General features: G+C 40.1%; 1 long non-coding RNA gene and 4 other non-coding genes across 5 annotated transcripts; 2 read left to right on the plus strand and 3 right to left on the minus strand.

Annotated features, from left to right (window-relative positions):
- The first annotated feature begins 5,848 nt into the window (after positions 1 to 5,848).
- trnar-ucu (transfer RNA arginine (anticodon UCU)) lies at positions 5,849 to 5,941 on the plus strand. Its single transcript has 2 exons — positions 5,849 to 5,885; positions 5,906 to 5,941. It is a non-coding gene; the product is annotated as a tRNA-Arg (tRNA).
- Positions 5,942 to 6,533: 592 nt separating this feature from the next.
- Positions 6,534 to 6,624, plus strand: trnar-ucu (transfer RNA arginine (anticodon UCU)). Its single transcript is given in 2 exon segments — positions 6,534 to 6,570; positions 6,589 to 6,624. It is a non-coding gene; the product is annotated as a tRNA-Arg (tRNA).
- A 4,615-nt stretch (positions 6,625 to 11,239) lies between these two features.
- On the minus strand, positions 11,240 to 11,333 carry trnar-ucu (transfer RNA arginine (anticodon UCU)). The gene is made up of 2 exons: positions 11,297 to 11,333; positions 11,240 to 11,275 (listed from the first exon to the last, which is right to left on the minus strand). It is a non-coding gene; the product is annotated as a tRNA-Arg (tRNA).
- Positions 11,334 to 11,574: 241 nt separating this feature from the next.
- Positions 11,575 to 11,668, minus strand: trnar-ucu (transfer RNA arginine (anticodon UCU)). Its single transcript has 2 exons — positions 11,632 to 11,668; positions 11,575 to 11,610 (listed from the first exon to the last, which is right to left on the minus strand). It is a non-coding gene; the product is annotated as a tRNA-Arg (tRNA).
- A 185-nt stretch (positions 11,669 to 11,853) lies between these two features.
- LOC144200346 (uncharacterized) lies at positions 11,854 to 14,263 on the minus strand. The gene is made up of 4 exons (XR_013327096.1): positions 14,214 to 14,263; positions 14,060 to 14,129; positions 12,659 to 12,756; positions 11,854 to 12,320 (listed from the first exon to the last, which is right to left on the minus strand). It is a non-coding gene; the product is annotated as an uncharacterized LOC144200346 (long non-coding RNA).
- Positions 14,264 to 14,296: the final 33 nt, after the last annotated feature.

Below are 14,296 nucleotides of genomic sequence, written 5' to 3' on the forward strand. Positions count from 1 at the left end.
TATTTTGTACACATATTGGGATGCTTCCTAAACAGAGAGCAGCTGTTTGTCTTTTTTATATTTTTTTTCTTCAAGTTGATTTTCTTTTAAGCTTGTCAAAAAGAGCCAGAATGAATTAATAGATTAAAAGGAACAGACAGATCTGCATGAGGGTTTCATTTCCTGTCAGGACGTTTTGTTCTAATGTGGGGTTTTTTGTTCACCTCATGACTGTCATTTACAAAAAAAAAAATATGTCCTTGGGAACTTTTGACTGTGACGTTCATTCTGCAAACCACGGAAATAATATTAAGCCGTCAAAATCTTTCTCCGGGGAAATGTATTGCAAAAAAAGATTTGGGGGTTACAGTTGCTTGTGTTAAGCATTTTTAGGAGTTTAATTTAATAGAAAAAATCCAGTCAAATCTTGGAAATTTTTCAAAGTCCTATCACACTTGATGACATTATGATTAAAAGACATTTAAAAATATTAAGGGGAAAAAAAGCTCAAATAAACATTGCTTTAGATCTATAAAAACAGACTATTTAGGTTCCAGGTCCAGTTCCTTTAATCCAATTTAAAAAAAAATAAACCTTAGCACCCCAAGTTTGACACCCCTGCTCTACATCAATGGCGGACCTTGACCCTCAAAACAGTGATTGTTTCAAAACGCCAACCAAACAGTTTAACTTGAGAGCCTTGACTATCCTGACGTAAGCAACTTCCAAAGAGAACATCACCCGGGCAGTTAAGGCGGTCTCCCGTCCCTCCCAGTCAGTCCAAACAATGGCGCGTTGGGGAAGGAATTGGACCAATAAATCAAAAGCGCAAGTGACACCATGCAGCAACACGCCTGTGTTTCTCTGTCCCGTTGACCCCACAGCTCCATTAAGGAGCCACGCCGGTGCGTTAAGCGGAGGAACCGGCCTGAGCCCCCCGGCAGAGCCCCCCGGCCGGCTCCTTCCTCCTCAGCTCCGCACACTCCATAGCACCTTTCCCACACACTGTCGGAGTTCACCTCTGACTCCTGACCCTGGGCTAGAACGGGGAGGTTGGGTTTTTTTTGGGGTGGGACCACCCAGCCGGGCTCTTACGCCCCCCCCTAAACGCCAACCCACCATGGAGGATAAGCAACAGAGGGATGTGGGGCTCCCTGGGATTTGAGGGAAGAGCATTAGGTCAGGTTAGGGAAGGGGAAGAAGATCAAAGCTGAGAAGAAAAATGGAAAGAGTGGGTGATGGTGTGGGGGCTGTTTAGGGTCACTTTAGGCTAAAGCGTTGATGTTAAACTCGAGGCACGGGGGCCAGATCAGGACCTTTGCGCTATTTCGCCTGAGCCAAGATTTTGAGACTATAAGATTTGACAAGTTTACGTCAGCCGCGTTTAAAGTCGATTAATCGTAGCTGTATCCATGCTGTATTTATATATTCCTAGTCGTAACCACCATGTTTGAGGGAAACCCAAACATGCTCCTCACATTTCATCTCCTTGCCTATAGGAATTAGCAGTAAAGAAAAAAAATCTATCACATTTTATTTGCTTTATCCTTGACTGGGAGTGAAAAATGAAACTATAGCTTTTCAGCTTCTAAGTGATAACATTTGAGTGGACTAAAGGAGTGCCGGATTTTGTCTGGCTGTTGTAAATCTCTCTCTTTATCACCTCATCCTAAAGTAATCAAGCTTCCCGGGGCATTATTGAGCAGGCAGGAAGAAGAAGGCGGCCAAAGGCTCAAATGAAGCCGCAAAAGTAAGTGACAACTCCAACAAGTGGACGGTGTCACTTACCATCTCCGTTTCTGACTCTTGCCTGGAGAGGCTCTAAACTTTTATTTGCTTTCAACAGCTTTAAGACCTGACTGCACTTTTCGGTTCCACCAATCACGTGCAAATGAGCAGTCTGAAATGAAATACTGCCACTTGCATATACAATTGAACCCTTTTCCGTAATTACAGGAATTGGGCTTACAGGCGTTCCAAGTGTGCAAAAGAGATTGTCTCCTACAGTCTGAATTAGCCACTACTAAAGCTGTCTAGTGTATCTGTGACATATGGTTTAGCTATTAGACACACGGTGTGGGCTACAGTTTTGGCTTTCAAAACTCATGGGTCAAAATATGAGTTACCCCAGAAAGGGGCTTTTATTTGCCAACTGTCAAAGTAGAAGTGTTCCAACAGTACTTTATTGTTACTTTTGTCAGGGTCGTTGAGACGTTTTTTTTTTTACAATTTGACCCCCCTACAAAGTTAAAGTCATCAGTTTAATTGGGGAAACTACACACTTAATAAAAGTGATGTTGTTTGTGTTGATAACTGCAAGTCATTGGAGTGAGTTTGTGTAAAATTGTTTTTTTTTAAATGACTGTAAATAGACACTTTGCCTGTAAAGGGTAAAATATCCTAAATGTAAAACAAGTACAAATAATGCTTTATAAGTTCTTGAGTTTTAAATAGCTGTCCATTATAGCAAGCACTGGTTAATTTGGTGTACTGCAAAATTATACACTATAAATGTTGTTTAAAAGTTCTCCAATTGGAATACAACACACAATTAAAATTTTGCATGCATTAAATACGTTTAAGCACATATTTATTGTAAACACAAACAAAATTAATACATGTTGTCATGTAGTGAAAAGAGGAAGAAGACAAACTAGAAAAAGGGCGACACGGAATGGGAGAGCGCCACAAAAGGAGTGTGAACACAAAGCCATTCTGACACGGCTGGGCAGGAATGTGCCGGCAGGTAGTACACGGGGGGCCCAGGAAGCAAGCCACAATACAATAGTGGCGTGTGTGTTCACAAGGGGTGGGGGATGGGGGGGCTGTATTGGTTTACCTGCTATCGCTTACCTGCTCTGCACCACACTCACGCTAGGAGGTGGCCTCAAAGAGAGCTAGATCAATGGCAGCCATTCACAAGAAAATGCATTGGAATGTTAACACGCGTATGTGCCCAGGTTCGAAATATAGCAGAGGTTTTCCAACTCTTTACATCAAGTATAGCCTCAAAACGTAAATTATTGTGGCCGTAGTTCCATTGCAAAAGTCTGTTTTTGCATTCACAGCCATGTTTACACAAGCCCAAAGCTTTTTTATGCAAAGGGGAAGAACCTAAATATTTATATAATGTTTAAGTCTTTAATTAGAAACCATCACAAAGCATTAAAGGTGAGATCTTGGCACAAAATCAAAGAAAAACTGGTTTAAGTGTGCATTATCACACACCAATTGGACACTGAGGTCACGATGACGAGTTCATTAGAAGGCGAACAAGCTAAAATGACTGCACTTAAATCTATGGATGACCTATTTTTACGTTATCAAAGCATCTTGCACATAACCAAATACTTCATATTGCATCACATACCGGTATTGACACCGTTTTTACAGTTGTCTATTAAGACAGAGAAGACAAGAGGATCCAAAACACAGCAGATGTCGGCGTGTAACCCAAGACGAGCCGACACAAGAAGAGGGTCACTGAGAGCCATCATGTGACCTCGCACCGCAGCTGGGGAACACGCCGCGTGCGTGGCAGTGATTTGTGTTCGCTATATACGAGCGTTGCCAGCTTGTGACACTTGATATGGTGGTGGACATATTTGCGGCAAAGAGATAACACATGCGAGATGATTCCCACGCTGAATGATGCAAGGCGATACGACCAGGGAGCTCTCGTATCAGATGCCTTCGTTTCATCTTGTAAATCATCATGGCCGAGCAGTTGTTGGCACTTAGCGCTAGGTTAAGTCGCTTCAACCCATGAGATTCAAACTGGAATTAAATACTGACGTTAAGTTGTAATATAACCACCATATTCCTGATGTTTTTGTCCAAGGAAAAACGATCAGTGTAGTCCAAGAATTTAAATACCTAGGAATCACTCTTGACTTTCATAAAAAAGCACCACCACTGTCAGATATTTAAAAAAAAAAAACGCCTGAACTGCGAAAAGTTTACAAAATCTTCCAACACCAAGCTACTCCTCCACTGCAAGAATTTGGCCAAAAAAATCAACACATCAACAAGGGCTGGCTCTAGAGGTGACTGTGTAGTTCCCTAAATATGTTCATTAATACATGCTGTCCCTTATTAAGTGAATCAAACTCAAATTATAAAATACCCCTCTCAAATCTGCCAAAAAAAGATCTAGACACGTCTTATTTTCATGTGCATATTGAACCCCAAAAGTTTTACTGCAATTCCATGCCAAGATTATAAAGGATAAAGTGGAAGAAGCAAATCACATTTTAGTCTTTTTACAAAAAAAACTGCCTCCATTTGAAAAAAAAACATTTTATCCCAAAATACAACTTTAGTGATTAACTAGAAGCTAAAAATCTACCTTATCAAGATAAGATTGGAAGGCAACACAATGTGGGGGTGACCTCAGGTTGTTTGAAGACATGATGTCAGTTCATTTTGCCTCCTCCAGTTTGCTTTGTGCCCCCCTGCTCCTTCTCCACTATCTCACTTCTTTTAACACTGTCTCCCTCCTCCAAGTTGGGAGTGCCAATTATCTTTCTCCTCCCCCCACACTGGTTATGTCACACTCTCCATCTGCAGTCCCTCTGGGGGCCTCCCATCAATTGGCGCTTCATAAAACAGGACTCATACTTTCCACCAGCTCATCGTCCCACACAAGGTGTTACGATATGCTTTGTGTGGCCTCCTTTCTTTCAATCCTGGGCTCTTAAACCTGAGTGGTGAATCTCAATAATCTGCTACATACAAACAAAGTGGGATTTTTTTTTCAGTGCCCAAATTGTGCTAACTGCCTAATTGAAGGAATGGGGGTTACTAGAGTGACTAATTTAACTGAAGTAAGGACAAAGTCAAGCATAACTGTGTGCAAACATAAAATATATATGAAGAAAAACTTATTTTCTCCATGGAGAAATATTTACTGGTGAGAGAATGAAAAAAAATTAGCACTTACACTGACAATCAGGTCTGAAGTCTGCGTTTATCAGTAAAAGTGATTGATAGATACTTGGGCTCCTAGTCTAATACAATCCTCAGCCCTACACTATACACTGACATCGATCCAGTGCAAGTGAAGCAGATTGACGTCAGAGGGATCACCAATGAGCACTCCAGCACAAGTTTCGCTATTGCACACACATGCATTCGCACACAGAGAAAGCTTGTTCCTGGAGCACCAACCCCAAGACGGCACTTCTACATTTCAAAGGCCAAGGTCAGCGTGGCGTGCATTGACCAGGAAGTTACGCAGTAATGAGGCCAATTAGGAGTCTGTGGCCAAGAGGGGATTCCGTTGGATTCCGTTTCTCTCCTTCAAGCCTTCTTTGGAGGAATAAAGCCTCACTTTGTACTTGTAAAATCATCCACAAAAATGTAAAAAGCAATAATCATGAGTCTATCTGTGGATTTCTGCTGTGTTTTGACCTTTTGGCAGTTTTGGGCTGACCAGAAGACTGGAAAATGATTAGCGTATTTTTGGACAGCAGAATGGTCTTTAAAAATGACGGGTTAAGGAAATAGACCCATTTGTTGATTTAGTTTAATTTACACGGGCCAGTGATACTGTCGAGAAGATCGACGTGGCAAAAGTGCTGGAAAAATCAAGTCCTGAGTAAATGAGCTACTGAGTTTGCTAGGGTTCATATTAAAATAACTTGGTGATACATAAGGCAATGATTACTCTAGAAAATGACCTGTTTTTACAAATTGTATGGTTTTCTTCAGATTTAGGCATTTTGCCATCATAATGATTTTGGACTTGGATTGTAATGAGTATTTATATTGGATCATATTGCTATATGGTTGGAGCTCTGTCTTTCCCATATACGTAAATGTCTTAACTCTGATAAATTCTCTCAGCTCCACCACTGTGGATATGTAAGGCTCTGTGGCGCAATGGATAGCGCATTGGACTTCTAGGATAGGCATTGGCGAAGTAATTCAAAGGTTGTGGGTTCGAGTCCCTCCAGAGTCGTCTTATAGTGACTTTAGCAACCAGGGATGAGGTCTATTTGCATAAGCCTGTGCAGGTCAACTGCTTGGAAAGCTCTTATGCTACCCAATGCTGAAAAATGTGGGTAACAGGCAATGACTACACCAATTGGTCTGCAAAATTTCTAGTACTTTACTCCTCTAGTGATCTACACTAAGTGGTGCCAGATGATCTATGGCAACCACACAAATAGTCATAATATTATGTTAATGATCTACTGTAATCCTTTGAAAAGCAGCTATAGACCACCACTTGTACAGGAAGCTCTATGTAATTGACACTTAAATCCATCCACCTTTGTAAGACTTTAGCTGCAACGTGGTGGTGCACTGGATTGAACATTGATATGCTAGTTAACTAACAAGCAGTATAATGCGGGATATTCCCTGATTCAGATTGCTACTGAATTTCTTTCGTCCAAGTACTGTTCTTTATCAGGAAGGAAAAAATACATTTTTACTACAGTAAGACACAGTCCAGGCTGTTCTTGTCAACTGTTTAGCATGTCAACAGCCCCACAGTTAAAGGTATCCAGGTTAAAAAAAATTGAAGGTCCAAAATCAATATCAGAAGAGGCTCTGTGGCGCAACGGACAGCGCATTGGACTTCTAGGCAGTTAAAATGAAGTGATTCAAAGGTTGTGGGTTCGAGTCCCACCAGAGTCAGCATTAAGAGCAATTTCAGCACTCTACTTTTTACACTACTGAATTTGCATCTCTAATCTCTTCAAATAGATTGGACATCTATCAACGTCAATGAGAGTGAATGAAACTCCGCCATAAAAGCATTCATAGCAGATCATCAAAGCAAAATGTAAAATTCCACTTCATCGAAGCAGCATGTTTAAGTGCTCTCAAAGCATAGTTGAGTAGAATGCCCCAAATAGCCTTAGGTTACTTGACTTGGCAGCATTCAATCCATTCAATTTCATTTCAACATTGAAGAAAAGTAATTATTACAAAGTAACTGGACCCAAATTGTTATGCTCTACATTAAAAAATGTCAGTTCTCCTGCCCTCAAAGTACTTGTTTTGCTGTGCCCAGTTGTTATGGTAACAACGAATCAGACAGCGACCAGCATGTGTCTTTTAATAACCACTCATGGAAGGATTAATATGTAGTACTTCTATTTCAAAAAGACTGACTGCAACGCAACAATAACTGAAATTAATTAAGTGTACAATTGTTCGTTCACAGTAACTCTTAACACTTATTTAATGAGAACATTTTATACTGCAAACATCCCAGTAAGCTTAAGCTCTCTTTCTGTGTTGTTGTTGTTCGTGACAAATTGCAAATTGTGTGGTTTAATGAGGTATTAAAAGTTTGTTCAGCAATTGCAGTACTTTGTTCTAAAAAAGCAGCTTTGGACCTGACTCACAGCAGACGTCATGACCTGGTTCCTAACGTGTCCCACCCGGATTGCGCTTTTATTTATTTGACGTGCTTACGGAATGGCCTTTAATGGCGTTATAAGATACACAAGTTAACGATAAAATCTAAAAAGGACCTCCATCTGGAACTCCCCAGAAAATATTGCTAAATGGAGATACTCTGCAAATTCTAATGGACAGTGTAGTGGTTCATTTGCTTGACTTTGATAGGGGCAAATGGTTAACTGAACCACTGACTGGTAACCAGTTTTGGGTGTACTACAACTCTTGAGGTGATTGACTTTATATCATTATCTTAAACTGAGTACTTATACATATTCTTATCAGGTCTAATGGTCAGCCCAATGGGGCTTGCTGGGTCCAGACATGTAGTCTGGACAGTGTCTGGGGTCAAGGCCCTCCTACAGAGACCTCTGCATAGGTCACATCCTGTCCGAAACTAGGGTAGAAACAGTGAAATAATGTGTTTTGGGGGGCGGGTTTTTACCACGGGAGGCAGAATGCCAAAGGTCAGAATTGCTTTCTCGGGTTTCAAAGCTTGCTCGGGGGGCTGAGGTGATGGGTTCGGGGTGGGGGGTTTCGCTCTAGTTAGGGCCACTGTGTCGCTGCACATCACGGTAATGGCTTCCGCAATTAAACACTAAAAATGGAAGCAGTTATATCCTCTGCCTAATAGAAAAGGCTTGAGGGAGGGGGCAAGAATGAAGCCCCCCTTTAGGCCTTTTACCTGCTGTGCGCTGCAGCACATGCTCCAAGGGAGATTGCAGTCGGTGTTGTTGTCTTACTGTGGGGATTAGTCAGCAATCAAGCTTTGAGGGCGCCTCAGCTTTTTCGGCCTGAGTGGACAAACACAAGCCCAGTGTGAGCTCGCTTTACAATGTGGCTCCACTGGGCTCCGGCATCACTGTGTGTGCAAGTGTCTGTGGAAGATGCATTCTAGTGTGGTGGAAAAGACCCTTGAGATAATAAAAAAGGGAAAAAAACAACAAACAACACCCCGGAAGCCACTAAGAAGTTTTCAATCGGGATTAAAGAGTTCAAACCATTCACAACTATTAGCGGCGAAAGGCAGACAATGAATTTGAGCTAAGAACTAGCAACGTTCTTTCGCTGCCAACCCTCCTATTTTGAATGGATTGGATATCTAGCGCCGAAAATGGCAGTTATTGAGTAAATGTAGATGCTTTGATATTGATAAAATAATCTTTTGAAAATCAGTTATGATATTATTTCAATGTCAATGCAGTAACTTCTACCAAAATAGCCCTATGAAGTTGTTCGTTGAAACGAGTTTATCGTCCAATTCAAATGCAAAACTAGTTAACATATAAAAGCAGAAACAAAGTGCTATCTAAAATATATCCTGCTTTAATGATTGATTGACGACTGATTAATGATTGGTCTTTTTCGGCTAATGATGCATCGCGACTCAATGGCTCTTTCGAACCGAGAGCATCAAAGTGGTTTCTCCTCCTTTCTACCTATTGAAGTAGGAGTCATGTTGAAGCCAACTTTGCAAACTCAAGAGATTTGTCGGTAGAAATGAAGAAGAAGAAGAAAGAGATAATGGACAAGAAAGAAGAGACGCAAGGGGTCAATCTTCTGGCTCCAGCCCTGAAGAATAAGTCATTGTTTTGGTGCTTTCGCATTGAGAAAGTGAATGCACGTATTTACAAGGGGAGAAAGGCCAAGCACAGAGGAAGAGGAGAAAGGGAGTTTGGCGTGGGTGTGCGCCACACAAAAGGGGAGAAGGGGACGCTGCCAAGAGTGACGAAGCACAAGTTACAAAATGTTCTGGAACAAAAGAACTAGAACAGAACCTGGTGCTATTTTGAAACTGAATTTTGCCCTTGGAGCCCCTATCTCGACAGACACTGATGAATTTATTGGACTGATTCAAATTAATGGATTGAACTGAGCAGGTGTTAACTCTATCTCAAATGTGCCATTAAGAACTTGCCACACAGCAAGATGGTGGTATCAAGGGAAGGAGAGCGCCTGGGTCAGTCTTACATAAGCAGCTCTACATAAACACAATTTGTGGTAGGGATCCAGTTGTCGCGCATGTGTCAGTGCACTGGTCCCAAAATTTGGACACGAACGCCCCTGTTTCTCATCAGACTGAATCCATTCAACATGTGTTCTGATCGACAGCCAACAACTCATACTGATCCAGTTACCCCGCAAAATGCGTGGCTCTCCGGTCCACATTGCACAATGGCCACCAATCCATACCCCAGTCCGACTATCCGCGAACACTAGACTATGTACAAAAGAAAACATCTAGGCATTTAGGCTGTATAAAATAAAGTATGTTTTTGTGACATCAATTTCTGAAAATAACCTTCATGTATTAGCATCTAGTATTAAGCAATTATGGAATTCTCCAGTCTTAAGCCTATTAACTGGTTACAGTAAATAGTGTATGTAACATTCATTACATCATACAGAAACGGAGCACAATGACTGCAATATAAACTTAACTTTCTTGAACTTTCATCGAACTTTTCATAGGGAACAGAGGTGTGTACTTTTTTACTTCCTCACTCCACAATAAAGCTCAATGTAATATTCAGTTTAAGTGCTTATTGGTTTTGATTGGAGCACTAAATTTAGATTATATTGTTTTATTGTTGCGTGCTTGTGATTTTCTTTTTTTTTAACCATACTAATGGATAGGACTTTAGCCCAAGGGGCTTGTGTCAGCTTTATAAACGAGCTCCAGAACCTCCTGCTGATTCCGCCAGCATCTGTTTGTTCTCTGAGATTTGTTGACAATGTCGCTTGACCTGGGAGTCCCTCACGTTATCTGGGGTGTCCAAAGCGGGAACAACGTGGACTAGCCTTAGGTGTGTTTGAATTAGAAGACAACCTCCTTTGTCAGACTTATCTGCACCATATGAGAGATGAAAGCAACTTAGGCTGCCAGTAATCGCACTCAGCGAGGGAACAAAATAACTGATAAAGAAAAAGAGGAGGAAGGAATAATCTTAAGAGTCATGCAAGGAATATGTTTTGATAAAAATATCAGGTGTCGGTGGAGGGAAATGACACATAATATGTACTTCAACCCATTCAACAATAAGTCTATTTTTCATGACTACTGGATAAAATTTGTCTCTTGACACCGAAACCAACGAGTGTACAGTCTCGGGCAATTTGAGCTTTGCAAACTTTTCTTATCGAGTATCGCAGAGCTTGTGGTTAATGTCTACCACGACCTTCAAAACGACAAGGCTCGATTGTGACATGAGTCAAGTTATGTATTAACCCAAACCTCAATGGATGAACGCTCGTCCAATACGTCAGAGATGGAAAAGTGAAAAGATAACGTCATGTCAAAGTGCTTTGTAAGAAAATAATCGCAAAACATGCTGCTGTTTTAGTGTTTCAAGAGTGATATAAAAGTAAGCCATGGGAAATCAATAGGGCAATAAAAGCAGTTATGGTGTTTTGGAAAGTTTTTCAAGTCCCAACTGATAACAGGCAACAGAGTTACTATGGAAAAATGTAATCAGGTTCCTCAACGAAAAAAACTGCTTCACCTGGAAACAGTTAAAAATAGAAATCCCAATCTATCTTGATAAATGACTTGCTCTTCCACGTAAATATTTCCAACATATATCAGGCAGGTCAAGTTTCATTTGGACCAGAGAATGATGAGATCACATACATTTGATAAGAGATGAGTGATGAATCAAAAACTCTGATAGCAATGTTCTACTTTAAGATACAATGTAAAAGCTTCAGATTAATTCAATCCACCAACAAACTGAGAATTGTTTGCTTACAATGTTATCTATTCTTCAAGTACTAAGTCATTCTTTGTTTCAGGGGTAACATGACACGAATCTAGTATCTATCAAGGGCAAAGAATCTATAATAACGACTCTGGTGGGACTCGAACCCACAACCTTTGAATGACTTTCTCAAGATTCTTAGCTAGAAGTCCAACGCGCTATCCATTGCGCCACAGAGCCACACAATAATGTCGACTTGTGGCTCATCAAGTCCAATCAAACAAATTCAATGAAGTACTAACTAAGATGCAACTGGTACTTTAAGGTACAGTGTAAACAGTTTTGATAAACTTAGTTCAACTATTTGCCTACAATGTTATCTATACTTCTACCACTATTAACTCTTTCTTCATTTCAGAGGTAGCATGACAAGAACCTTTTATCAAACCTTGTATCTATCCAGGGCGATCAAACTATAATACGACTCTGGTGGGACTCGAACCCACAACCTTTGAATTACCTTCGTGAGTTAACAGCCTAGAAGTCCAATGCGCTATCCATTACGCCACAGAGCCACACAAGTACTTGAGACCTTATAATTATAATGCTGCATTGAGATTGTGTACGTGTTATGCTTTTTAGGCTTATTTTACAAATAAAAGTACAACAGGTTTTGAAGGACTTTTTGGAGAAAATGACCGTAAAACTCCAATGGTCTGTACATCACACCACAGAACCACATAATACCTGTGAGCGGATTTCCATCAAAAATAATATCACAGGGCAAGCCTTGGTGTAGGTGTCTAATCAGGCCCCTAGACAAATTACACCGCATTACAAGGTCTTGGGTAACATTTAATCCCAAAGACAAAGCACAAAGTGGAACACAGTCTAAGTATCGAAACCCTTCCTACCCAACTGAGCTGACCGACCGGGGGAGCTCATTTCTTCTGTAATCCCACCCGGCGAGTTATGCAGTCATCATGCTGGAAATTGAGGGGAGGGGGGTGGGGGGGTCCCAGGAATCCTTCAGTGACTCTTAACCATTCCTCAATCTAGTTATGCTGAAATGCATCAGTTGGCAGAATGCGGTTTATAAAGTGTACTTAGACGCTGACTAATTAAACCAATGTACCACCAACACAGATTTAGCCCATTATCTTGTCATTAAAATGCCACTAAATGTTTTTTAAGGTATTCAGGCGCCACTTTCTGGTTTGCGGATTACTGTAAAAATGAAAAAAAAGTTTGAACTGTATGTGGAAAGACAAGTTTAGAAAATATTGTCAAAAAAACATGCAATCTTCGGATTCCTCCTTGAGAATTGGATATCTACCAAATGAAATTGGAAGTTTTTTGTTAACTTTAAGATTTTTGCATAGACTAAAAAAATGTTTTTCACATGTAACAAGAGATAGTTGCTGCATTTAGTCGTTTTAAGTTTCATATTTAGTAGTGGAAATGCATACTTTATAGGGTTTTAATAATTGTAGTTTGGCTACCCTAATTTATTTCCCTTAGGCAGCATTTTTTTTTGGTTTGCAAGTTTTGATTCGTGTTATTACCTTTGTCAGGCCTCCCATTTTGAATGGATTGGATGTAATTTTCCGTCAGTAGCAGTCAATGAGTAGAGATTTGCACAATAGGTTTGGTTGCATCATACCTGAAAAAATTGGGAGAAAAAATACTTATAATGAAAATGATGCAGTACATTCCAGAAAAAGCCACTCAAGTCAAAACCATGACATTGAAAATGTGATGATTGCTGTGTTTATATCCACTACTAGAATAAAATAATGTGCAAATATTGCTACATAAATGACCTTGAAAAGTTGTTTCTTTCATCATTCCTACCGACCAATAACTGCCAAAGCAAGAACCACAATGATTAAAGTCATTACCTTGTCATAAAATGGCTCCTGTATGTTTTATAGGGTATTTAGCAACAATTTTGGGTGGTTGGATTGGGCTAGAAAATAAGTTTGCACACAAATAAAGTGAAAGTGCCAAGGTTAAATAAGCAAGCATTCAGTATGTTTCAGAAGCCAACTATTTGTTGTTATTGAAATATTTTTGACTATGCAACTGATTGTGATTTAACCCGCAACCTCCAATCCCACAAAAATAATCACTTATGGTGCCAGACAACACACTATCTCTTGAGTTATCTGACATTAAGTAATTATTGCAATCGAGTTGACCTCTGATTACCATGCAGATCATTGCTTTATTTATTTTTATTTTTTTGTGGGGCAGAGAATCATGGCTTGGGTTGCAAATTATTGTTGGAGACATGGTACTCCACTTCCAGATTGCTTCATGGCACTCATCCCTGGACTTCATATGATTGTTATTATGTAACCTTCACTCACAGAACAAAAGTGCAATGTAGTTTTTATGTTATTTTATTTTTTTTAAGAGTACAATGGTTCTCATAAACTTCTATGCAGGGGCCAAATGAGATTGCAATTTGGGCTGCAGCTATATGATATTTGAGAAATCCATGAATCTATTAATTAGTTAGATTCATTCCTCATTCACGTTCGGTACCGTTTATCCTCTCAAAGTTCGCGGGGGTGCTGGAACGTAGCCCAGCCAATGACAGGCAGAGAGAGGGCAGGTGATTAGATGGCAAACATTTAATGTCATCCAGGATAATTTTAGGAGTAATTGCACTTTCTAGGGGGTATTAAATGCAAATACCAAAATGAAATGGTTTCTTGAGTCTCTAATGACTTTAAAAAACAAACAAAAACTTCAAGATAGTTGCACGTCTATCCATTCGCGACTAGCTAACTAGGCTCAAGTTAATCGCTAATTAGTATGATATTCACACAAGATCGAACATATAACGATTCCATACATCTGAAACTGCGATTGAAGATCACGATTTCTCGAAAATGACCAGATTTGGCCGAAAAACACACAAAAGCACAATTAAGATACGTATATCATTACTTGCTTACCGTCGTTAAAGTAGTAGTATTTACTCGATGATCGCAGGTCTTCACATCAAAATAAACACAATGGTTTGCCCTAAAACGTAAGCAACTCGTTAGACACCAATATGAATGAGATAATCATTGTTTTATGTGATTTGTTTGAAAATATACTTCCTACCAGAAGCGTGCTCTGCAGTCACGTTGAGTCTCATAATGACCTTCACCGCTAGGGGGCAGTGTATTCTCCAAAATAAAATAAAA

Source organism: Stigmatopora nigra, chromosome 8 (assembly GCF_051989575.1).
Source record: "Stigmatopora nigra isolate UIUO_SnigA chromosome 8, RoL_Snig_1.1, whole genome shotgun sequence".
NCBI lineage: Eukaryota > Metazoa > Chordata > Actinopteri > Syngnathiformes > Syngnathidae > Stigmatopora > Stigmatopora nigra.